Source organism: Ambystoma mexicanum, chromosome 3p (genome assembly GCF_040938575.1).
Source record: "Ambystoma mexicanum isolate Mex_15411 chromosome 3p, UKY_AmexF1_1, whole genome shotgun sequence".
NCBI classification, from domain to species: Eukaryota; Metazoa; Chordata; class Amphibia; order Caudata; family Ambystomatidae; genus Ambystoma; species Ambystoma mexicanum.
Genome location: NC_090925.1, coordinates 165,531,489 through 165,556,426, shown reverse-complemented (window position 1 = coordinate 165,556,426; position 24,938 = coordinate 165,531,489). Strand labels below are relative to the sequence as shown.

At 46.4% G+C, this 24,938-nt stretch overlaps 1 long non-coding RNA gene across 2 annotated transcripts in view; it reads right to left on the bottom strand.

Moving 5' to 3' along the window:
* The window catches only part of LOC138579508 (uncharacterized), a 48,272-nt gene extending 28,147 nt beyond the window's left edge, over positions 1–20,125 (bottom strand). The window contains exon 1 of one of the 2 annotated variants that reach the window (XR_011304027.1): positions 20,008–20,125. This is a non-coding gene — a long non-coding RNA (uncharacterized lncRNA). Of the gene's footprint in view, positions 1–19,601; positions 19,633–20,007 lie in introns of those variants that run through there. The other variant, XR_011304029.1, reaches the window with a different exon arrangement.
* Between the last annotated feature and the right edge of the window lie 4,813 nt (positions 20,126–24,938).

The following is a 24,938-nucleotide window of genomic DNA, read 5'->3' as shown; positions in this document are numbered from 1 at the left end:
CATACAGAGTTGGGCATGGTAGCTGAGCATTGTATATCAAGCGCAGGTGTGTGCCAATGGCCGACAAGCAAGACGGAGTATGATTAAGGTTTATCGAGGGCAACGGAGATTCGGCGAGCACATTGCTAATGCATTTAACAAACTGTTAATATATGGAAGTACCTTATCTTTGAATTTCTGGGAGAGCGAAGGGAGTCTCAGGACACGCGGACAGGGGTCCTGGTTGACGGCTGGGAGGGACAGGAAGTTCGCCTTTGTGCAGGCCTTCATGCAATAGGCCGGCTACGCCTGCCGGCTGATGATTGGTCAGATTGGAAGAAGCCATGGATTTGCTGGGTAATTGGAGTGGTAATGGGGGTCTTTCAGTTGGCAATGCCCCATTGCTGTGCCCGTTGCCTAAGAATTTGCCTAAGAGTGGCAATGCTGAGCACAAAAGGGAAATAATTACGGAGAACACGACTTCATCATCTGCTTTTTGTCCTTCTCACGACCAGTGAAGGTCAGCAGGTTCCATACAACTGAGCTAGGATGTAACTGAGCTAGGATGTAGCTGAGCTAGGATGTAACTGAGCTAGAATGTAGCTGAGCTAGGATGTAGCTGAGCTAGGATGTAACTGAGCTAGGATGTAGCTGAGCTAGGATGTAGCTGAGCTAGGATGTAGCTGAGCTAGGATGTAACTGAGCTAGGATGTAGCTGAGCTAGGATGTAGCTGAGCTAGGATGTAGCTGAGCTAGGATGTAGCTGAGCTAGGATGTAACTGAGCTAGGATGTAACTGAGCTAGGATGTAACTGAGCTAGGATGTAGCTGAGCTAGGATGTAGCTGAGCTAGGATGTAGCTGAGCTAGGATGTAGGGGTTTAGGGGGCTGGAGCTCAATGGTGTTGTACAGAGGAATGTTGGGCTGCAGATAAAGTGCTTAACATACCACCCAGATGCTATTCCACGTGCTCCATGAAAGAATGGGAGGGGAGTGAAAGAATGTGAAGGAGTTAGCAGGTGAGCACATGGGGAAATTAAAAGTCATTAGGTTACACGGCTGGCACCTAAGAGCGCCTTGAAACTCCTAGCAAGCACTATAGGGGTAGAGTGCAGAGGAGTGGGAAGGTTATGAGGTGATCCAGCCATGCTGTAATATGATGTGAGTACTAAGGCAAATTATAACAATACATACCTGTCAAATGGTGTGAGCACATGAATATATAAGGGAATAATATGTCATATGACGAGAGTACCCAAGTACATGATGCCTTAGATCTGGTGATTGGCAGGCGTACCTGAGTATATGATGCCCACATCTGGAAATTGGCATGAGTATATGATACCTATATCTGGAAGTTGGCATGAGTACCTGAGTATATGGTGTCTATATCTGGAAATAGGCATGAGTACCTGAGTAAATATGATGCTTATATTTCATTTTCAATTCATTTCATTTTATTGGATTTATAGAGCACCTTTCACCAAAGGCACAGAACAGAATATATCAGAAAGCAATGCAATCATGATAAAATGTAAACACAGGTAAAAAAAGGGGGGAAGCAGAGAATTAAGAGACAAGAGAAGACAAGAGGTGAGTTTTGAGGTTTGATTGAAAGATACAGATAAATGAAGCAGAGCGAAGTTAGAGGGGAAGGGAGTTCCAATGTTTGGGAGCCAGGAGATCAAAAGAACGGAAACGAGAAGAAGCACGGGAGGTTTGGGAACAGTAAAAAGAAATACGTTCTGTGATCGTAGAGGGCGAGTTGGTACGTAAAACGAGAGTGAAGAAGAGAGATAAGGGGGTGGGGACAGACCATACGTACATTTGAAAACAACTGAGAGAAAGTTGTAAAGAAGAAGAGATTCAAAAGCGAACGATGAAATAGAAAGTAGGGAGGGTGTACTAGAAGACCGAAGAGGTAAAGAAAAGAGGAGACAAATCGAGGAATTATAAACTGAACGAAGAGAAAGAAGATGGGAGGCAGGAAGACCAAGCAAAAGAGATGAGCAGTAATCAATATGGGAAAGGACAAGAGAAACAAGCATTGGCAATGCTAACAGTTTTGCCTTTTCTGTAGGCATGGAAAAGGCACTAGCCAGGTACTGCTGTTTTGGCGTTAACTGTCTATTGATGGTAGCAGGTGCAAAATGGTGTGAGTACCTGGGAATCTAATAGCAGCGCCTGGCAAATACCTAACAGTTATACACAATCCCAAACTCTTGGCGTTGCCAAGGCCTGCTTAAACAGTGCTTCTGTGAAGGACATGCAGAGTGCTTAGAAATCGAGCGGCTGAAGGCAGACCTGGTTAAGACATTTTCATTTCACCAGTTTGGGGTTACAACTCCAATTAAGTCACAGCCTCTCAGAAGAAGGCAGCTTTGAAAACACACTGGCAGACACTTTGAGTTTAAAGATTGATGGTAAGGCTTGATTAAAGCGAGCTCGAAGAGTACCCATGAGGAGGTGGTTTGGGCGGGCAGGAACTGGGTGGGAATGGCAATAGGGATTACCATGGCCATGGGCAGGCAATGGGTGAGCAAATAACCAAACAACAACTTCAAGCTCTGTGGCCCTCCTCAAATGCCATTTCTCCCTATGTGTACTCTAATGCAATAGTTTCGGCTTATAGGTGTCGCAAGTGTCGCCCAACAGAACAAACTAAAAATGAGTTAGGGTGAGCGAGACTAAGAGATAGAAGCAAGACTAGAAATATAGAAATGGTTGGAACAATGAGGAAGATTAGCAGACGAAAATAACAGAAAGAATACCGTGACTGTAAGGATATTTGAAGGGTGCTTATTGTAGTGCAGACATTATGAAGATTGTTGTGATAAATGAATAACCTTAGACAGAGGGCGGACTCAGCTGAATTAAATCATTGAAACCTCATTCTGGTGCAGGAAATGCCGGTGCAGTGCAGCCGGACCTGCCAGTTTTCTATCACACATAACACCACCTTCTGAACTGGAAATAACAGGTTCTTATAGACATGGGCTCTCCCCGGAGGTTGCAGGCCCAGGGGCATAAGATGGGAGGTGGGCTCTGTAGTGGGCCCGGACATAGGCAGACCTTTAAGGTGCTAGCCCACTTAGCATGCCTGTGTTGGGGTGGGCCACCGGCCCACAGCACAATAGGGAACCAGACTCCAGTGTGCCCGAAAACTGCGAGGAGGTGACAGGGGCCGGTGACTACAAGCAGCCCCTGACACCTACATCAAAGGCCCTGCTCCCATCCGCGTGGATGGGAGATCAAGGGCCTTTTGATGCTTCCATGGGGGGCTGCCTGCCCTCAGGCCAATTCTGGCCTATATCTGGAGGTGGCCAGGCAGCCCCCTGTCTTCGTTTCCCCAGCCAGCAGCAGGTACAGGAGCAGTGACATCATCGCCGCTCTGAGAGAGATAGGCGACAGTAATTAAAAAATCCCTCCCTCCCACCCACCCACTAGTAGACACTACCAACTTGTGAATAGTGGACAACAGGACAGGCATCAATGAAAAGCTTAAAACCAATGGGTTAAGGGCTGGCAACAATTAAAAGGTATTAGTGCACAAGAATGCTCAAAGTTATCACAGGCCGTACTGTTCCAAGGTAAGTGGTAGGTATCAACTAGCACTAACGCCGCTGTTGGCAACGTCAAAGAAAGTAAGTACAATAGGCCTCACAGGATATCATTAAATAACCAAAACCACAGGAGCAGGTTGCCTAACTTGAGGTGAGTTTAAAGAAAGCTGAAGCCCAGCAGTCCACCTACAAGGAGGTGAAAACACGAAATAAACATAAAAGGCAAACGCTTTGCATAGCCGATGAAATTTTAAGATTAGGCAGGGACCAAGTTAAGAGATATAGGTTCACAGGAACACACAAAGAAAGAAGTCATCATGTGCATCAAGGGAATCAATCGATTAAACAAACCACTTGGGCAGGTTGCCAAACTTGAGGTAAAGTTTGATGAATGCTGAAGTTCAGTAAATGCCTCACGGGAATTAATTAAATTACCAACCTACAGGGGCAGGTGAGCAAACTTTAGGTAAAGTTGAGGAAAACTGAAGCCAAGGAAATGCTGCAATGATTTTAAATATATAAAACCAAAACACAGAGGCAGGTTGCCACACTTGAAGTAAGTATTGATGAAAGCAGAAGTCCAGTTATCTACCAGTGAGGAGGAAAAGCATAAAGATCCAATAAGGCTGACGCCTTACAAAGCGGAAAGTCAAGTAAATAACCAAAGTGCTAGGGCCGGTCGCCAAACTTGAATGTAAGTTTCACAAAAGAACAAACGGAATGCCGATATATGCCTCAAAACAAAGAAAAAAGGGGCACAACAGCGGGAGAAGAAAAAATGCCTCTCCAGGCTGCACGAGAAGGGCAATCCCAAAAACCGGAATTCAGTTGACAAAATCCAAAGCTCAAGAATCCACCTCTGAGGATTAAAAATTAAGAACACCTCACAAGGGGGCATATCACAAGTGGATGATAGAGCAAACAGAATGCCGACATATGCCTTAAAAGCAAAGGAAGGGCACTTGGCAGTGGGATAAAGGCAGAATGCCTCCCTGAAAGGACATGGGAAGGGCAATGCCCAACAAAAATTATTATGTTGGATGCAATAATGGAAGCTCAAGAACCCTTCACTGAGGATGAAAAGTAATAGCGCCTCACCAGGGGTCATATCACAAGTGGATCAGAGTGAGCTAAAAGGATGCCTAAACACAGTGGAACAGGCTCACACGCCACACCACAAAGGGAACAAGGGAAGGACAATGCCCCAAAACTGAAGACAAGTGGAATGCAAGCCAATACTCCAGAATCCACCTCTGAGGATAAAATATTACTAATGCCCCTCAGGGGGCTACATCACAAGTGGGTCACCAGAGCGATAAGAAGGTATGCACATGCCTCAAAGCGGGGAAAAGCGCACAACAGCTGATGAAAGGCATATACCTCTCCACCTTGCCTGGAAAAGACAAAAAGAATGCAAAGGAAAGTCAACTGCAAAGTTAAAGAAGAGACACCAGACACAGCTCACACGCTGGGTCCACCAAATACACCAGACACAGCTCACACGCTGGGTCCACCAAACGTCACAAGCTTTATTATGAAGGGCGGCAGGGACCAGCCTCGAGTTGGCCCTAAGTGGAAGTAGGACCCCCGCTCACCTGATCTCTTGTTCCCAAAAATATTTGTGTGATATTATCATCATGTTTTGTTGGTTGGTTTTCTTTCCACTATAGCTCAGGATATAGTAAAGCTTGTGGCCAAAGTGTTTCCACCCTACATCTTATTTGCCCTCATCATTTGGCACTGCCATTATTGTCATCTGCCACAGCCTGCATGGCTCCGCCACACTAAAACACTTCCAGGCTTATATGAAAGCGGCTCATGTGGATCAGATGGATGTAAACAAAAGGGTTTGCTATTCATTTCAGTAATGAGATGCGGCAGCTAAGTGGGACATGATCATTTCACTGTTAGCAATCACCTAAATAGGCTGTCATTCGGTCACATCTCCAGCACAGTAATTTACAAGCAAGAGTAAAGATGCTACAAAATACTCAGCCTCCTCGACCTCTACCAATTTCTCTTATGCACGAGCGCACGGTTTCCAAGTTCCTGTAAGTGCTCGCTCAGTGCACACTCACTCATCCAGGTGTGAAACCACCACTGAGTGTGAACTACATGCAGCGTGAAAATCAGCCGCATGCAAGGAGACAGAAGTAACACTGTAGTATAATGAATCTCAGGAGGCAGGAAGCTGCGGGTTGTCCAAACAGGCTTTATTGCATAAACATGGGTGGTTCTTACAAATAACCCTAGCAGTGGTGCTCTAACAAAAGGCCAACGTGGCCAACAACATATGGGGCTGCGAGTGCAGTGTCCGGTGGTTCACAAGTCCTCTTGATCTCCCGTGCTCGGAGGAGCCCGGGGAGACGCTCCTCTTGCGTCCTCCGCTCGTCCCGTAATGCGCGCGTAGCGCGCGGGGGCGGGGCTTCGTTACGCTCGAGATCTCGCGAGAGCGGGCGCTCTCGCGACATCTCTACACACCTCCCTTTATCACAATGGGAGAGGGGTCACTGTAACACAAAGTCATTGAATCTTACCGGTCTTTTATGCTCCCTTCTGGGCCTCTCACTGGTTCCCGGGCAAGGTCCCTGCGGAACCGGTTCGGGGCTTACATAGGGTTCTTCCGGTTGATTCTCTGATTCTTCTCTCTCTCCATCGCTTCTCCCTGGTTCTGGTTCTTCATTCCCCACATCCTCCGTTTCTGCTTCAGTGCGTGGGGTTTCTGGAGTCTTAAGTCTTTCTTGTCTGCGTTGATACAAAGCTACTCTTTCGAAGTTCCACGCGCGCCCGTCTTCTGTGCGGACGTGATTTGTCCCTTTATGAGTAACTTGTATGGGTTGACTATACCGGGAACCTGTGTCTTGATCTTTTCTTGGTAGTTTGATTTTGACCCAGTCCCCTCTTTCGATGCTGGGCGCTTGCTTCGTTCTCCTTCTTCTGTCACTCCACAATTTCATGCGTGACTTGTTTCTTGTAATGCGCCATACTACGTCTGCCATATCTACCTCTTCATCTATTCTTATTTTAGACAGCCAAGGCGGGATAAGTGTTGATGCCGCACTCCTCCCTCTCAACATTTTGAATGGGGATACATGGGTAATGCCATTCGGAGTGAGTCTATGTGCTGCTATGGCTTCCTTTGTAGTCTTGAGGGGGTCCATGCCCGAGGCCATTGCAAGTTGGATGGCCCCTTTAATGAACCTGTTCGCCCTTTCCACGAGTCCATTTGCTTGAGGGTGATACAGGGCCGCCTTTTTTTGCTTGATGTGGTTCTTTTTGAGAAACTCCTCCATGTCTCTAGAAACTAGTTGCACCCCATTGTCCGTGACTACTTCATTGGGGAGCCCTTCCCTTTGAAAAATTTCGGTAAGCACCTCTATAACCGTTTCTGTAGTTATGTTTGGAACAAACTCTGCTTCCACCCACTTGGATAGGTAGTCGACTAGTACAATTCCGTATTTGTGTTCTGCTGACATCGCTTCCAGGGGTCCGATAAAGTCTATGCCCACTTTGGACCATACTGTTTCCGGTATCTCGGTGGGTATGAGAGGTGCTTGGCGAATCTTCAATCTTTTGTCGCTGTTTAAACACTCGTGGCATCGCTCTATCATGGAGCGAATCTCCTGGTCCATGGATGGCCACCAATATGCTTCCCTGACTCTGCGGCGAGTCATCGTGTTTCCCAAATGCCCCGCATGAGCCCTGCATAGAATTGTGCGTCTCATTCCTGTGGGGGGGACGATTTGATCCGACTTCATGATTATCCCTTGTGTTTCGGACAACTCTTCTTGTACTTTCCAATATGGCCTCATGCCCTCGGGTAGCACCCTTTCATCTGGCCAGCCTTCTTTGATCCATTTACGAATGGCGGACATGGTTGGGTCTTTCCCTTCTTCTTCTTGCCAGTGCTTTTCACTGAGTTCCAGATATTCTGGCATTCTTATGTCCGAGATGGAAGCAACAATGCACTCCCCTTGTAGAAACGGGGCAGCCTTTTCTTTGTTTTCCGGTAATCTCGACATGCAGTCAGCCTGCGAGTTTTTCCAGCCAGATATGTGGTGGATTTCGAATGTATATTCTTGTAATTTCGCGGCAATACGAGCTAGTCTGGGAGTGGAAGCTTTGGTGCCTCCGGGACTGAGCATGTGGATGAGTGGTTTGTGATCTGTCACCAGCTTGAACTTGGTGCCCCACACATAAGTCCTGAAGTGCTCCACTGCCCATGCACATGCTAGCATCTCTTTTTCGATGGTGGAGTAGTTCTGCTCTGCTTCAGATAGCGCCTTTGATGCAAAGGCCACCACATGCTCGGTGTCACCCCTCCTCTGCGTAAGTACTGCTCCCAGTCCATACGCACTGGCATCAGTGGTGATGACTGTTTCCCACTTGGGATTGAACGGTTGAAGGCACGGGGCTTCCATAATGTGCTGTTTTATGGTGTCTATTGCCGCCTTTTGGGGTTCCTGCCACAGGAATTCGGACCCTTTCTTGAGAAGATCCCGTAGAGGTGACGTGGTCTCAGAAAATTTGGGTATGAATTTTGCGTAATATTCTGCTAAGCCTAAGAATGATCTCACCTCTTCCTTGTTGGTGGGATTGGGTGCTTTGATGATGGCTTGCATAAGGTTCTGTTTGGGGCTGATGCCCTTTTCTGAAATTTTGTATCCCAGGTACTCGACTTCTTTTACTCCAAAAGAACATTTCTCGTATCGTAGGCGGACTCCCGCTTCTTGTAACTTGTTGAGCACTAGTTTGAGAGTGGCATCGTGTGTCGGTTTATCACCTGCATACACCAATATGTCATCTTGGAAGTAGACCACATTTTTGACTTTTCGAAAGAGGGCATCCATCATGCGCTGAAACGCTGAGGCAGCTGATGATAATCCGAAGGGCATTTTGGTAAATTGAAATGTGCCGAACGGGGTGATGAATGCCGTGAGAGATTTTGATTCTTCATGGAGCTGGATTTGGTGATATGCGTTACGCATATCTAGTTTTGAGAAGATATTGGCTTCTTTCATCAAAAGTATGAGTTCATTTATGCTTGGAAGTGGATAACTGTCTGTGACGACTTCCAAGTTTAAGCTGCGCAAGTCTATACATACTCTTAATTCTTGCGATTGTGGTTTCTTTATGAGAACGACTGGGCTCAGCCATTCGGACGCTTCAATCTCTTCTATCACCCCTTCATTCTTCATTTTGTCCAATTGTTGTTTGAGGGTGTCTCTCGCTGTGGCTGGTACTGGCCTCACTCGGTGTTTTACAGGGATGGCATTTCTTTTGAGGACAATTTTGTGTAGAAAACCTTTGATGTGGCCCGGCTCCTCCGAGAACAGTGCTGGGTAATCGCTCTTGACTACGGTTTCACTCCTCACGCCTATGGATAGGACTTGCTCTTCTGTGCTGGGGTCGAGTCTGATCTTCAATTTGTCTTGGTCATCCCACCCTAGCACTGGAGGCCCTTCGTGGCTGAAGTATATTCTGGTGTAAGTTTCCCTCCCTTTAAATTCGACTTTGGCGTTGATGTAGCCTAGTAGTTCAACTGATGCTCCACCGAAAACCGTCGGCTTGTGTTTCGTGGTGAGTACTTTTACTTTTTCTTTCCCGAGCATATCTTTGTATGTTTGTAGGGGTAGGATGGTAAGGTCCGAGCCGGAGTCTGCCATGACCCTTGTCTCTCTGCCGTCGATCTTGATCATGCAGTGTGGCTTCTCTCTCCTGGCTCTAGTACTGTTCACCATGATTACGGTGGGCCTTCCTTCTTCCTCCGACGAGGAATCCCTTTCTGCCATGCGTTCTGAGGTCAGACTTGTGACTTTCTTATTTCGCCATCTGCACACTATTGAGAAATGTCCTATGCGCTTGCATACTGTGCATTCTTTGTCTCTGGCTGGGCACTCTCTGTCGAACGCTAGGTGCTTTGTGCTGGTGCACCTATGGCACTTGAGGGGTTCTTTCTTGTTGGTTCTCCCTTCTCTTGAATCTGGAATGAACTTTTCCTTTCTAGGACGGAAACCTACTGCTTGTACCTCAGGGGAACTTTGGGTACCTGCAAACTCTTTTCTTCTTCCTGCTGTTTCTTCCACCGCTCTGGCTATTTCCACTGCTTTCTCTAACTGTACTTCTTTTTCCATGATGTATTTGTCTTGAACTTTCCGGCTGTTGGTGTGGACTATTAGCATGTCGCATATCTGATTTTCTGCATTCGTGCCGAAGTTGCATAAAGCTGCCAGTTCTCTCAATTTCGTGATATAATCGTCGACGGGTTCAGACGGTTCTTGTTTCCGCGTATAAAACCGAATCCTGTGGAGCACTGTGTTTTCCTTACTGGCGAACCTCTTTTCTATTCTTCTGACAGCCTCCTTGAACACATCATCATCGTCGTCTTCTACCTCTATCAGCGCCAGGCCCTCGAATATTCTTTGTCCTTCTACCCCAAGGGCGTTTAATAGCATGGCTCTGCGTCTTGCCGCCGTGAATCCTGCTCCCCCCATTGCCTCCACATACGTTGTAAACAGGGGCTGCCATTGTGGCCAGGGAATGGCAGGCCTACCTGGCGTCTGTAAAAAGGGTGGTGGCGGTGTTGCTCCCTGCATGCTTCTGCGCGGTTCCAGGAGGTCCTCGTCGCCAATTTATGTAGTATAATGAATCTCAGGAGGCAGGAAGCTGCGGGTTGTCCAAACAGGCTTTATTGCATAAACATGGGTGGTTCTTACAAATAACCCTAGCAGTGGTGCTCTAACAAAAGGCCAACGTGGCCAACAACATATGGGGCTGCGAGTGCAGTGTCCGGTGGTTCACAAGTCCTCTTGATCTCCCGTGCTCGGAGGAGCCCGGGGAGACGCTCCTCTTGCGTCCTCCGCTCGTCCCGTAATGCGCGCGTAGCGCGCGGGGGCGGGGCTTCGTTACGCTCGAGATCTCGCGAGAGCGGGCGCTCTCGCGACATCTCTACAAACACCCAGAAAGGAGAACGAGTGCTGGCAGCGTCCCAGGAAATTCCAGAAAATACAGTGACAATACATGATTCACCCAACCGTTAAATCAACGTAAGGGGGGGTTAGGTTTACACTAATATGTACTTAGAGAAAGGTTTCAGTTTTACAGTAAAAGAGACATATATGAAACATGTTCTATAGAATGCATCTTTTTTTCCTTGGTGGATACCAACACCTTATTTTATTTTTTTAAAGAAATTAAAATACATTTAAACAAAAATCTTATAACATTTCTCATTAGGATGAGAAATGTGATCACTTTGTTGTTTAAATGTATTTTAATTTCTTTAAAAATAAATAAATAGGGTGTTGTCATCCACTGAGGAAATACAAGCTCCCAAAATGCAAATTTCTTTAGCTATTTCAAACAATGTATCATTTTATTGGGAAGATGCATGCTATATTTACCATTCAAAGATGGCCGGCTTGTTTCCAGAAAAGCTTACTTAGAGAGAGTCATCCAAGATGGCTGCCTCCATGGAAGAGCTCACACAAAATCAAAGAGTTCTTTGATGGGCAGGAATGGGTGGGATTAGCCATAGGTATTACATTGACTAGGGGAAGGGAATGGGTGGGATTACAACTGTATATTCCTCCTCAAATATCATCTCCATTGGAAAAGCATGACAGACCCTCATTCATAGGCCATATTTGAAGCTGTTATGTTACTGAAAATAGTTTTGGCTTTAAAGGTAGCGCTTTCAGCGTCACTTAATAGCCCAAACTAAAAAGAAGTTTTGTGCCATGAGAAGAGAGACGGGCTAGCACGACAGATGTTGAAAAGTGTGTAACGACAAGAGCGGGCAATAGAGAAAATGTGAAGTGAAAATGAGAGAGAATGATCAAAGATAAACATCTAGGTTACGCGCAGATAGTGAGAAAAAAGAGGAGAAGGAGGAAAAGAGAGAGACAGAGGGGGAAAACTGGGACAACTAGTAGAGGCAGGAAAGACCACTACCTTCGTTTTAGAAGGGTTGATATGTAGAAAGTGAGAGGACATCCAGTTTTGAACAGCAGAAAGACAGTTTGAAACAGTAGAGTGGAGAGCAGAATCAAAGGAATAAAAAGAGAAAAAGATCTTGGTGTCTCCGGCGAACAGATGTAAAGAAAGATAGAAAGAGGAGATAAGAGTAGAAAGAGGAGCAGTATAAAGAGAGAAGAGAAGGGGACCAAGTACTGAGCCTTGAGGGACACCATTTAAAAGAGGGAGTGAAGAAGAAGAGTCCCAGGCCCAAGTTACGGAATAGGACCGTAGGGAAACATAAGAACAGAACCATTCAAGAGCAGGCCCTGAGATACCCAAGGTAGAAAGAGAGGAAATAAGGAAAGAGTGATCAACAATGTAAAACGCCATAGACAAGTCCAGAAGAATAAGAACAGAGGAGAGCATTTGGGACATGTAAAAGTGTCTCTAGAGTGAGAAGCGTGAAAGCCAGACTGAAGAGGGTGGAGGGAGTGAAGATTCAGATAGCGGGTTACCTAAGCATAGGCAGCCTGCTCAAGAATTTTAGAAAGAATGGGCTGAAGAGAGATAGGACGGAAGTTGGCAGGAATAGATGAGCCAAGAGTGTTTTTTTTTCAGAATGGAAAGAATAAGTGCATACTTAAAAGTGGCAGGAAAGCATGAAATTGCAAAGGAGGAGTTAATAAGAGAGGTGAGATAAGGAACAAAATGAGGATATACTTGAGGGATAAGAGAAGAGGAAAGAGGATCACAAAGAGAAGAAGTAGGGTAAGTACGAGCTAAAATGGCAGAGGTGTGAGAGTCAGCAAGGGGAGAGAATGAAGAAAAAGAATGTAGAGGTACAAGAGGACAGGGAGAGGAGGGAGGGGTGATAGAAGAAATGAAAGCTGAGCAGAGATTTGCTACTTTAGATGTCATGTAGTTTGCAAAGGCAGAGGAAAAGAGAGCTGAAAAAGCAGATGGATCAGGCGCTTTAGGAGGCAGAATATTGTGAAGAAGCTGATGGAGGCGACGAGGTACAGGTGACATGAGGTGAGATGGAGAAAGTGTGAGTTCCAAAAAATACTCTTTTTTTGCAGTAAGTAAAGCAGAGTCAAAGGAGGAGTGCAAAGTTGAGAGTGTGACAAGGTCAAGGGCGGAACAAGAATGTACCCATTGCCGTTGGCTTTGCGCAACCTCCGGCAAAGGGAGACAAGGTCAGGAGAGGGAGGAGGGAGTGAGGAATAAATGTAATCTAGGCAAAACCCATACTGATGAGAAGAGGGGTAGGAAAAGAAATACAAATGATAGGAGTCGGCAAGTGAAAGCAGCAAAGGGAACAATGAATTAAAGGGTGGGAGGTTGAAATCCCCAAGGAAAAAAAGATGTAGAAGGTGGGATAAGAGAAGATCAAGATGTTGAAGAAAATCAGCAATAGACCAGCAGGACAATAGACAACAAGAAGAGAGACAGGGAAATGATTAGAGAAAGAGGAAAAGGGATAGTCAAACGAAGGCAAACGTGGGAGACTAGAAGAAGGAGGTAGAGGAGTCCGGGAGGAATTATAGAGAATTCCTTTGCCCCCACCATGCCTGTGTCGGCGGGGAGTATGAAAGGACAAAGTGGAAGCAGTACAAAGGTAGGCTGGAGTGGAGGAGATGTTGGGGGTGATCTAGGTTTCAGTTAGAAAACATGAAAATGAGAGGGATGAAATAAGTCAAGAATAGAATGAGATGTGTTGCAAACTGCACGAGCATTCAGGAGACCAAAGTGAAATTGGGGGAGAGTGTCAGGAGTAATGACAGGAAAAGTGAGACTCATTGCGTGTGCGAGCAGAGGATAGCAGGGGAGGTGCGATGGGCTACCCTCGATGCAATAGGACAGGGCAGGAAGACAGAGAGGAATATAATGATCAGATAAGTAGATGAATAGGTGGCTAGTCGGCGCATGACCCGACACGAGCAGTGGTAAACAGCAATAGTCAAAGCCTTTAAAAGGTCGCCCTTTGAGTGGGACGCCCTGAGCTAAGGATGCCCTATGAGCGCTTTCTGATATGGCAGTCACAGAAATATCTATCTGGAAATAGGCATGAGTACCTGAGAATATGATGCCTATATCTCGAAATAGGCATGAGTACCTGAGAATATGGTGCCTATATCTCGAAATAGGCATGAGTACCTGAGTATGGTGCCTATTTCTGGAAATTGGCATGAGGACCTGAGTATATATTGCCAATATCTGGAAATAGGCATGAGTACCTGAGAATATGGTGCCTATATCTCGAAATAGGCATGAGTACCTGGGTATGGTGCCTATTTCTGGAAATTGGCATGAGGACCTGAGTATATATTGCCTATATCTGGAAATAGGCATGAGTACCTGAGTATGGTGCCTATTTCTGGAAATAGGCATGAGTACCTGAGGATATGATGCCTATATCTCGAAATAGGCGTGAGTATAGTGCCCATTTCTGGAAATAGGCATGAGTACCTGAGTATATGTTGCCTATATATGGAAATAGGCATGAGTACCTGAGTATATGATGCCTATATCTCGAAATAGGCATGAGTACCTGATTATGGTGCCTATTTCTGGAAATTGGCATGAGTACCTGAGTATATGATGCCTATATCTCGAAATAGGCATGAGTACCTGAGTATGGTGCCTATTTCTGGAAATTGGCATGAGGACCTGAGTATATATTGCCTATATCTGGAAATAGGCATGAGTACCTGAGTATGGTGCCTATTTCTGGAAATTGGCATGAGGACCTGAGTATATATTGCCTATATCTGGAAATAGGCATGAGTACCTGAGTATGGTGCCTATTTCTGGAAATAGGCATGAGTACCTGAGGATATGATGCCTATGTCTCGAAATAGGCATGAGTATGTGAGTATAGTGCCCATTTCTGGAAATAGGCATGAGTACCTGAGTATATGTTGCCTATATATGGAAATAGGCATGAGTACCTGAGTATATGATGCCTATATCTCGAAATAGGCATGAGTACCTGAGTATATGATGCCTATATCTCGAAATAGGCATGAGTACATGAGTATAGTGCCCATTTCTGGAAATAGGCATGAGTACCTGAGTATATGTTGCCTATATATGGAAATAGGCATGAGTACCTGAGTATATGATGCCTATATCTCGAAATAGGCATGAGTACCTGAGTATGGTGCCTATTTCTGGAAATTGGCATGAGGACCTGAATATATATTGCCTATATCTGGAAATAGGCATTAGTACCTGAGAATATGATGCCTATATCTTGAAATAGGCATGAGTACGTGAGTATAGTGCCCATTTCTGGAAATAAGCATGAGTAACTGAGTATATGTTGCCTATATATGGAAATAGGCATGAGTACCTGAGTATATGATGCCTATATCTCGAAATAGGCATGAGTACCTGAGTATAGTGCCTATTTCTGGAAATTGGCATGAGGACCTGAGTATATATTGCCTATATCTGGAAATAGGCATGAGTACTGAGTATGGTGCCTATTTATGGAAATTGGCATGAGGACCTGAGTATATGTTGCCTATATCTGGAAATAGGCATGAGTACCTGAGTATATGATGCCTATATCTCGAAATAGGCATGAGTACCTGAGTATGGTGTCTATTTCTAGAAATTGCATGAGGACCTGAGTATATATTGCCTATATCTGGAAATAGGCATGAGTACCTGAGTATGGTGCCTATTTCTGGAAGTTGGCATGAGTACCTGAGTATATGATGCCTATATCTCGAAATAGGCATGAGTACCTGAGTATGGTGCCTATTTCTGGAAATTGGCATGAGTACCTGAGTATATGATGCCTATATCTCGAAATAGGCATGAGTACCTGAGTATATGATGCCTATATCTCGAAATAGGCATGAGTACCTGAGTATGGTGCCTATTTCTGGAAATTGGCATGAGGACCTGAGTATATATTGCCTATATCTGGAAATAGGCATGAGTACCTGAGTATGGTGCCTATTTCTGGAAATTGGCATGAGGACCTGAGTATATGTTGCCTATATCTGGAAATAGGCATGAGGACCTGAGTATATGTTGCCTATAACTGGAAATAGGCATGAGTACCTGAGTATATGTTGCCTATATCTGGAAATAGGCATGAGTACCTGAGTATATGATGCCTATATCTCGAAATAGGCATGAGTACCTGAGTATGGTGCCTATTTCTGGAAATTGGCATGAGGACCTGAGTATATATTGCCTATATCTGGAAATAGGCATGAGTACCTGAGTATGGTGCCTATTTCTGGAAATTGGCATGAGGACCTGAGTATATGTTGCCTATATCTGGAAATAGGCATGAGTACCTGAGTATATGATGCCTATATCTCGAAATAGGCATGAGTACCTGAGTATATGATGCCTATATCTGGAAATAGGCATGAGTACCTGAGTATATGATGCCTATATCTCGAAATAGGCATGAGTACCTGAGTAGGTGCCTATTTCTGGAACATGCCTATTTCTGGAAGTAGGCAAGAGGACCTGAGTATATGTTGCCTATATCTGGAAATAGGCATGAGTACCTGAGTATGGTGTCTATTTCTGGAAATTGCATGAGGACCTGAGTATGGTGCCTATTTCTGGAAATTGGCATGAGGACCTGAGTATATATTGCCTATATCTGGAAATAGGCATGAGTACCTGAGTATGCTGCCTATATCTGGAAATAGGCATGAGGACCTGAGTATATATTGCCTATATCTGGAAATAGGCATGAGTACCTGAGTATATGATGCCTATATCTCGAAATAGGCATGAGTACCTGAGTATGGTGCCTATTTCTGGAACATGCCTATTTCTGGAAGTAGGCATGAGGACCTGAGTATATGTTGCCTATATCTGGAAATAGGCATGAGTACCTGAGTATATGATGCCTATATCTCGAAATAGGCATGAGTACCTGAGTATGGTGCCTATTTCCGGAACATGCCTATTTCTGGAAATAGGCATGCGTACCTGAGTATGGTGCCTATTTCTGGAAATTGGCATGGGGACCTGAGTATATATTGCCTATATCTGGAAATAGGCATGAGTACCTGAGTATGGTGCCTATTTCTGGAAATTGGCATGAGGACCTGAGTATATGATGCCTATATCTCGAAATAGGCATGAGTACCTGAGTATGGTGCCTATTTCTGGAACATGCCTATTTCTGGAAATAGGCATGCGTACCTGAGTATGGTGCCTATTTCTGGAAATTGGCATGGGGACCTGAGTATATATTGCCTATATCTGGAAATAGGCATGAGTACCTGAGTATGGTGCCTATTTCTGGAAATTGGCATGAGGACCTGAGTATATGATGCCTATATCTCGAAATAGGCATGAGTACCTGAGTATGGTGCCTATTTCTGGAAATTGGCATGAGGACCTGAGTATATATTGCCTATATATGGAAATAGGCATGAGTACCTGAGTATGGTGCCTATTTCTGGAAATTGGCATGAGTACCTGAGTATATGATGCCTATATCTGGAGTCTTCCAACCCTAATCTGGCCCAACCCATTCACCCTCCGTGTGTTTCAGCACCTGGCACTTTTGCCTAAATCTTGAGTAGTAGCAACACACATAGTAGGTAAAATGCTTTTCCCTACTTGCACAAGTGTTTCTTTTTCAGTGTCCCAGTAAACCACACAGGGTGGCCATGTGACTCTTAAGTCACCAGGACACAGGTTTTCAAGATTTAGCAAACCAGTGCATTCTGGGAGATTTAATCGTGTTGGTTTCATTTGGATTAAAATAGCAGATTTTATTTTTCAAAAGCAACCGTCCGCAGGGTTGAGGAAGTGGTGTCCCGATGACAAGAGCCTTCCAGAGACCAGATGCCTTGCAGTGCTGCAAAGCTGATTCCCCTTCCCGCCACTTCCTCTTTTCCTGGTACTCCTCTCTTCCCCCTCAGCACTTTCAAAGGGCCCGACAGCGGAGTAATAGTCTGTATAGACAATGCTGGCGCCCAGAAGAAATGAATTACAGACCGCGAAACATCTTGCGTTAAAAGGCCATGTCTCGGGAGGATAGCTCAGCAGCAACGGGCTCGCCTTTAAAGCAAGACGACACGGAGCAGCACAAGTTCAATCCGCGGCACCGCGCTTAGAAACCTCTGAGTATTAAGCACATTATAAATAACCTATCATAACACTCCGAATTTGTTAATGAATGTATGTGCAATTATTAAGTGGATCTTCATGGAACCGTGTTATCGTGGGTGACCAAATGTTTTTCATTATTGCAGGGCTTAGATGTTTATTTACATTTTGAATTATTGTCCGAGAAACTATTTTTGTTTAGTTTTTAAATCTGTGTGTACAAACCATACCACAAATACATTTGTTTTTTAAAATATGCTGAAACCATGACGTCGGGTTGGTGTGGAAGTCATACAAGTGATGTGAATGAATTTTGAGAGCCATTTCTTCATAAAACCTTACACCACTCAAGCCCTGCCCAGGCTCAGTGGTTTTGAAAGTCCTGGTCATATGGCAAAGATCCCGTCTGCTGCCACCTGGTGGGCAATTGACCAGAGTGCAGCCTTGTGATTTCTTTTATTATACGCCTCCTCTTTCTGTTGTTGGGGGCAGTCTGAAGCCTCTGTCTGATCGCCCAGGAGGAGTGGTATCAGGTGTGCACCGTTTTCCGTGTTGCGGGCCATTCTCGAACTTCCCTCCTCATCCCCAGCAAACCGGACAACCCACAATCCCGCCGCGGCACAGGCGACAGCCCGGGCATCACGAATTCCCTGAATTCGTCTGTTCTTCCTGCACACGAATCGCCCATTCCTTCATTATACTCTATACGTGTATATTAATAATTTATGACTGGTGAAAATCACTGTACTTTTTTCCTTGCAATATAATTACTAATTAATGCACTTTAATTATGTATCACCTGGTTAGGTTCTGAAATTGATCAAGACCCAGTTGAAACGTAAACCCGCAGCAGGTGATTGGCCCACTCAGCTGACCACTTCGCACTAAGGCACGGAGCTCCATGTGACACAGACATGCACCACGTCCCAGACCGGAGATGAGTCGCCTCCTCTTTGCTGTTACCTCATCCTGTTGACATCTCACGTTGGTCCCCTGGGGGGTCTCTGTTGGGTTCTGGGGTCTAGTAGAGTCCTGTATAAATGCAACACTGCGCAGCAGGCGCATTAGCCCACTGAGCTAACCACTTCCCACTGACTAAGGCATGAAACACTGAATGACCCACAGTGGCACCCCCTGCTAGCCGGAATATGAGTCTTCTCCTTTGCTGTTACCTCACCCTGTTTTGCGACATCTCACGATGGTCCCAGTGAGGTCTCTGGTGGGATCTGGGGTCTAGTAGGCACATGTATAAAAGTAACACTCCGCAGCAGGCGCCTTGGCTCACTAAGCTAGCCACTTCCCACTGAGGCATGGCGATCCGGATGACACACAGCAGCACCATCAGCGAGCCAGAAGATGAGTCCTCTCCTCTGCTGTTACCTCACCCTGCTGTGTGACATCTCACGATGGTCCCCTGGGAGGTCTCTGTTGGCTTCTGGGGTCTAGTAGAATCCTGTATAAATGGAACACTCTGCAGCAGGCGCATTAGCCCACTGAGCTAACCACTTCTCACTGACTAAGGCATGACGCTCTGAATGACACACAGTGGCACCACCACCTAGCCGGAAGATGAGTCCTCTCCTCTGTTGTTACCTCACCCTGTTGTGCTACGTCTCACGATGGTCCCCTGGGAGGTCTATGTTGTTTCCGGGGGTAGTACGATCCTGTATAAAGGGAACACTCTGCAGCAGGCGCATTGGGCCACTGAGCTAGCCACTTCTCACTGACTAAGGCATGGCGCTCTGAATGACACACAGTGGCACCACCAGCTAGCCGGAAGATGAGTCCTCTCCTCTGCTGTTAACACACCCTGTTGTGCTACGTCTCACGATGGTCCCCTGGGAAGTCTATGTTGTTTCCGGGGGTAGTACGATCCTGTATAAAGGGAACACTCTGCAGCAGGCGCATTGGGCCACTGCGCTAGCCACTTCCCACTAAGGCATGACACACAGCGGCACCACCTGCTAGCTGGAAGATGAGTCCTCTCCTCTGCTGTTACCTCATCCTGTTGTGCTACATCTCACGGTGGTCCCCTGGGAGGTCTATGTTGTTTCCGGGGGTAGTACGATCCTGTATAAAGGAAACACTCTGCAGCAGGCGCATTGGGCCACTGAGCTAGCCACTTCTCACTGACTAAGGCATGGCGCTCTGAATGACACACAGTGGCGCCACCAGCTAGCCGGAAGATGAGTCCTCTCCTCTGCTGTTAACACACCCTGTTGTGCTACCTCTCATGATGGTCCCCTGGGAGGTCTATGTTGTTTCCGGGTGTAGTACGATCCTGTATAAAGGGAACACTCTGCAGCAGGCGCATTGGGCCACTGCGCTAGCCACTTCCCACTAAGGCATGACACACAGCGGCACCACCTGCTAGCTGGAAGATGAGTCCTCTCCTCTGCTGTTACCTCATCCTGTTGTGCTACATCTCACGGTGGTGCCCTGGGAAGTCTCTGCTGGAGTCCGGGGCCGTGGGGAGGCAGGCACAGCTTGTAGGCCAGCGTGTGCGGCAGCTCTCAGGTGAGCGCCCCGTCCACCCCGCCTCCCTTTACCAGAGGGCGTGCGGGGGGGAGGGAGGGCACCTGCTTAAGGTGGACTGGAGAGCTCTGTGTGGAGGCACAGAGGGCGCACGGCAACACTGGCCAAGGGACAGCAAGTGTCACTCCCAGTGCGGGCTCACGAGCCTCTCCTCCGTCGGCACATAGGACGCTTGCCTCCATGCTGGCCCGAGAAAGATCGCCGCGTGGGGTAAAACATGTCATTACATCAGCCACTTTGGAGGTTGGAGGGGGGTCCACAAAATAGAAATGTGAGCGATATCAAATTGGAAAATTTCAAGCAGTGTCATGACTTCCTCCAGGTGACACACATGCCCCGTTCCAGTCTGCAGATGCAATGGCAGTCCTGGTTTTTGACTTTGCATTCTGGGAGTTGTAGTCTCGCACTTCCCCATTATGAATCCATTTCTACAGGTTCCAGAATGCCAAGTTCAGACCAGAACTGGACTATCATTTCTCAGATGGAATGGGACAGGATGGTAACAGTTGGCATGCACGTCTTAATCCTTTCTCCAGGGTATCCCACATTTTCTAGGTCTTATTATTCTTATTACATCACTTACAGCCCTGTACGCAGGATGCCATACACGCTAACATTATCTATTGCATTCGGGAGACACGAGTCCAGTGCTTTCTGGGACTTGTAGTGCTGGATTTCCCCGTTATAAACCTCGTCCTGCAAGTTGCAGAATGGAAGGTTATAACCTGGGCCCTTGTCCATAGCTATACCAATATCATTGCTCTTTCCATTCGCTACCCTTACCTACCCCTTTTCGGAAAAAGGGCAGCTGGAGACATTTGTACTTTTGTTGCCATAAAAGGCTGCAGGTTTATTATCCCAACATTATCAAACACTACATGTTTGCCATCGCTGCAAAACCGAACTTTGGGAAATTGTTCTCCAGGTGCGTGACCAGCCGACTGCTCCATCTCCAAAACATTGCTTCCCCCATTTTTCCACCCAAGTCCACTCTAGGCCAAAGATCCCCCCGACCATTATGGTCTGTGCCCCGACCTGCCCTTGCAGGTGATCCTGGGCTGGAGGAGTGCCGTTCTTACCGGGGGAAGCCAAGCCCTCTTTGATACCTCCAACCCCCTTGCCTCTAGGCACAGGGGCATAGGAGACACATAAAATCTGGGTGCGGGGGACAGGGGACACCTTGGGGACTTTGCTTTTATTAATTTATTTATTTATTGTGTTCCTCCGCTCATTAACTCTTTTCCGGGTTCAGCCCCCACTGTCTCATTCCTTTCACACTGAGCACATCCCACATAAACACCTCCCTAACACCATTTCAATGCACCCCAACACGGTGTCCCCCCACCTAGACAACTATTCCTCCGTCTGCTTGAAAAAAAGGATGACCATTTAAAACTTTGCATAAAATCTTTATTTGAATCATTACATCAGATAGAGTTTATGAAAAAGTTCATTTGGTAATGAGAGAGTGCAACATAGCCCCCCACCACTGCACTGTGCATGACAACACTTACATTTTCTGGGAGGATGAATTCCATTATATCCACCCCCACTTAAAATTGTGGGGGCAGTTGTCCACCCTATGCCCCCATGTCCTACGCCCATGTCTAGGCCTCAGAGGAGCTCTGATTGCAAGAGGAGCGGAAACACCTCCCGCTTCCCACGGCTCATTTGTAGTACCTACAGTGTCACTGGTCGCTAAAACACTGCCACGGATGGGTCCACGCCTATCTGTGGCTCCCCCCATCTGTGCTCATGACTCCAGCAGCTTTGGGCACAAGTTCCGAAAAAACAATTCCATGCCCGCCATAGACAAGTGTACTCCATCCTTTACGTAGTACTCCGGCAACTTTAGGTTGATCAAACCGTGCCTGACCTGAGTGAAACCTCTGCCCCTGCAGAACTTGGCCATTGCACCATTCAACTCCCTCCTTGATTTTTCCACGGCCGAATGACATTCGGCTCCTCTCCACTTTTGCCCTGGTATAACCTCGGACCAGATGATCTCAGTGTCTCCCAAACGGGAGGCCAATTTCTGCAGAGTGTCCATCATTACCCTCATTAGTGCCCCGCTGCCCGGGTTTCTAAGGTTGTTTCCACCTGGATGAATCATTAGTACGTCAGGCCTGGGATGTCTACTCAACAGCCTATGCACATGCCCTTCGAGCTGCCCCCAGCTCATCCCGGGCACCACAGGCCAGCAATTCCGGAACTCGCTAGCCGTCATCCTCTCCCTCTCTGGTGTCCATTTATCCTTGGCCCTTGTCAAAAAAGAATGACCCACCACGCAAACTGACCGCTTGCTCCTTTGAGCTGCTGTTTTTGAGAGGAGATGAGAACGTGTCATATTAACATCACATTATGTCCAGTCTTATATATCTCTTGAAACAGCTAGACTTCCATCCCCCCTATTTTCATATTCGCTTCTGGCCTCAGGCCCAGCCCTGCTGCTAATGTGGCTGCGCCAATTCTGAATGAATCAGTCCCAAAACCCCCTTCTGTAACTCCCATGCCCTTTAACGACATACCCATCACGCTCTTGAACTGATACCTGCTCAGGGCTGTCCCGTCCAGCAGGCTGTCTTAATTGTAGTTATGCGGCTAGATCGGCTACCGGACAGACTGGGCTTTCCCTAATGCCGTAGAGTGTGATTGTTCTCCCCTTCCCTTTTTGATCCGTCTTAGACCTTTCAAGGTGAATCTGAGCCCGATCCTCTGCCATCATTGTTGGGGCGAATTCTCAAAAAACTGCTAATTCCCTCTACCTTAGAGACCCCCAGCAACTTTGCTGGATTTTGAGGACTTGATTTGTTTTACCTGAGAGAGTGTGACCCTTTTTTCCCACTCTCTCATGTATTTTGACATGTGTTTTACCTGTGTGTTTCCTTTGGTTACGGAGTCTAACCAACTCCATAGGCATCATCTTTTTCATTTGTGTCACACAGCACCCTCAGTGCAGTGACACAGGGATGCCTTTCAGGCTTTCCCAAGGTTTAACACCTTATCTGGGATAAATTACTATTTCCTAGAACAGTGGAGTGAAATTGACTTCACTTAGTCCTGTACATTTCTAGATCCAGAACAACCTATCTTCCTATAGAGTGCTGGAGGTGTTACCTAGTATCCCCTGTGTCTAGATGCTCATGTAACAGTCAAACGTTACCCTTTCCTCTCAGAATGGCTGGTGGCAGTGGTTTTACAACGAACTACCATGATTTTTTTTCTGACCACAAACTATTCGTAGCTCCGGTAAAGTTAAACCGCGGGAGCCATGTTTTTCAAGATGGCGCCCAGCCATCGTTGCTAAAATGGTTCCCGGTCTTCTTTTTCACCATGTCTTTGTGGAAAGGTCCTTCTAGAGTTTTTCTCTGTGTGCCAAACCAGGTTTGGTCTCTTTCTTCATTCGCCTTTGGCGGGTTTCAGGAGTGAAACCCACCTCTGACTCCAGAGTCTCTGGGGTAGGCAGAAAGTGGGGGAGGTGCCCAAAACTCCCTGTGCTTAGTCTCCTAGGAGACCCAAATGCACTGTGTGATGATTGGCTGGCTGAATGTCCGGCAAGGACAGCCACCCTGCTGGGTGAGTGGCAGCTAGGCTGGAATGAATGGGAGAGAACTGAATAAAAGGCGAGTCTTTTGGCTTGGAAGGCAAAGTCGACCACTGGACTAAGGAACCGAAGAAGAGCTTGAAGAGGACGGCTGCTGCAACTCCTGGACCATTGGTTTGCCCGGTGAATCCTTGCTGCAGGTCTGAATCATCAAGTTTGCATCGACAGAGAAGCCCTGCAAGGGACGACTTCTCTCTTTGAGTTGGTAGGACCGATCAACTCCCAAGTAAGCCACCTGGACACCCATCTTGGAGCTGGTTGCATTTCCTCAGAGTGCTGCAGGAAACCGTAGAACCAGGGAGAGGGACACCAGATTGTGTGCGTGACTTGTAAGATGCCCAAAAGCATTTGGAAGATCCTCCGGACTCCCACAACATCGGACCGACCGGAATTGACCCCCCTCAGCTGAGTGTGGGACCTCAGAAGCAAGGACAGTCCACCTTGACAGCCAGGACCAGCGTTGTTACCAGTGCGGTAGCTGAAAAGCGAAACAGCCACTGCAATTGAAGTTTGCCAGTTTCAAGCTTTTGACCGTCCCAGTGCAGTGCAGGAGTCCCCCGACGTCCTCCCTCTTATCCCCAAGAATGAGGCCCAGAAACAGCAAGATCTGCCGGGAACAGAAGTCATCAGCTCCATCTTTTTCTTCATTGTAAGGTACTGTAAAACAAGACTGAGAGAACTTACATCTCATGGCGAAAGTGCTTGAAACTTTTGCAACTCACAGGCCTAATCAGCTTGTGACCCAACATAAGATTCTTCTTTTTACAAACGACTTCCAAGAACTTGTGCACAGACTTTTTCTTTTAATTACCAGAACCGCTTTAACCTATCTAAGACTTTAGCCTATTGACTTTGACCTAGCCTTTTGAATTGAATTGAGTCTTCTGGTGAACTCAAAGTATTTGCACTATCTTGTGTAGTCTTTCAAGTTCTGATAACCTTTACCTTTTACTCCTCTTGAAAAGTACTGAAGTATATGTGTGTGTTATTATATGATTGCCTCCTTCTAATGAATGTTTTATAACTGACTGATAAATAAATTAATACGTATCCAAAAAACCTTGAGTATAAGAGTTTATTTGAACAACTGGGATTGTAAACCTCTGTGTAACATCATTACTGCTCACATTCTCCTCTTGAGATAAGCCTGGCTGCTCAACAAGCTACCAAAACTGGGTAGTACAGACTTATACCAAA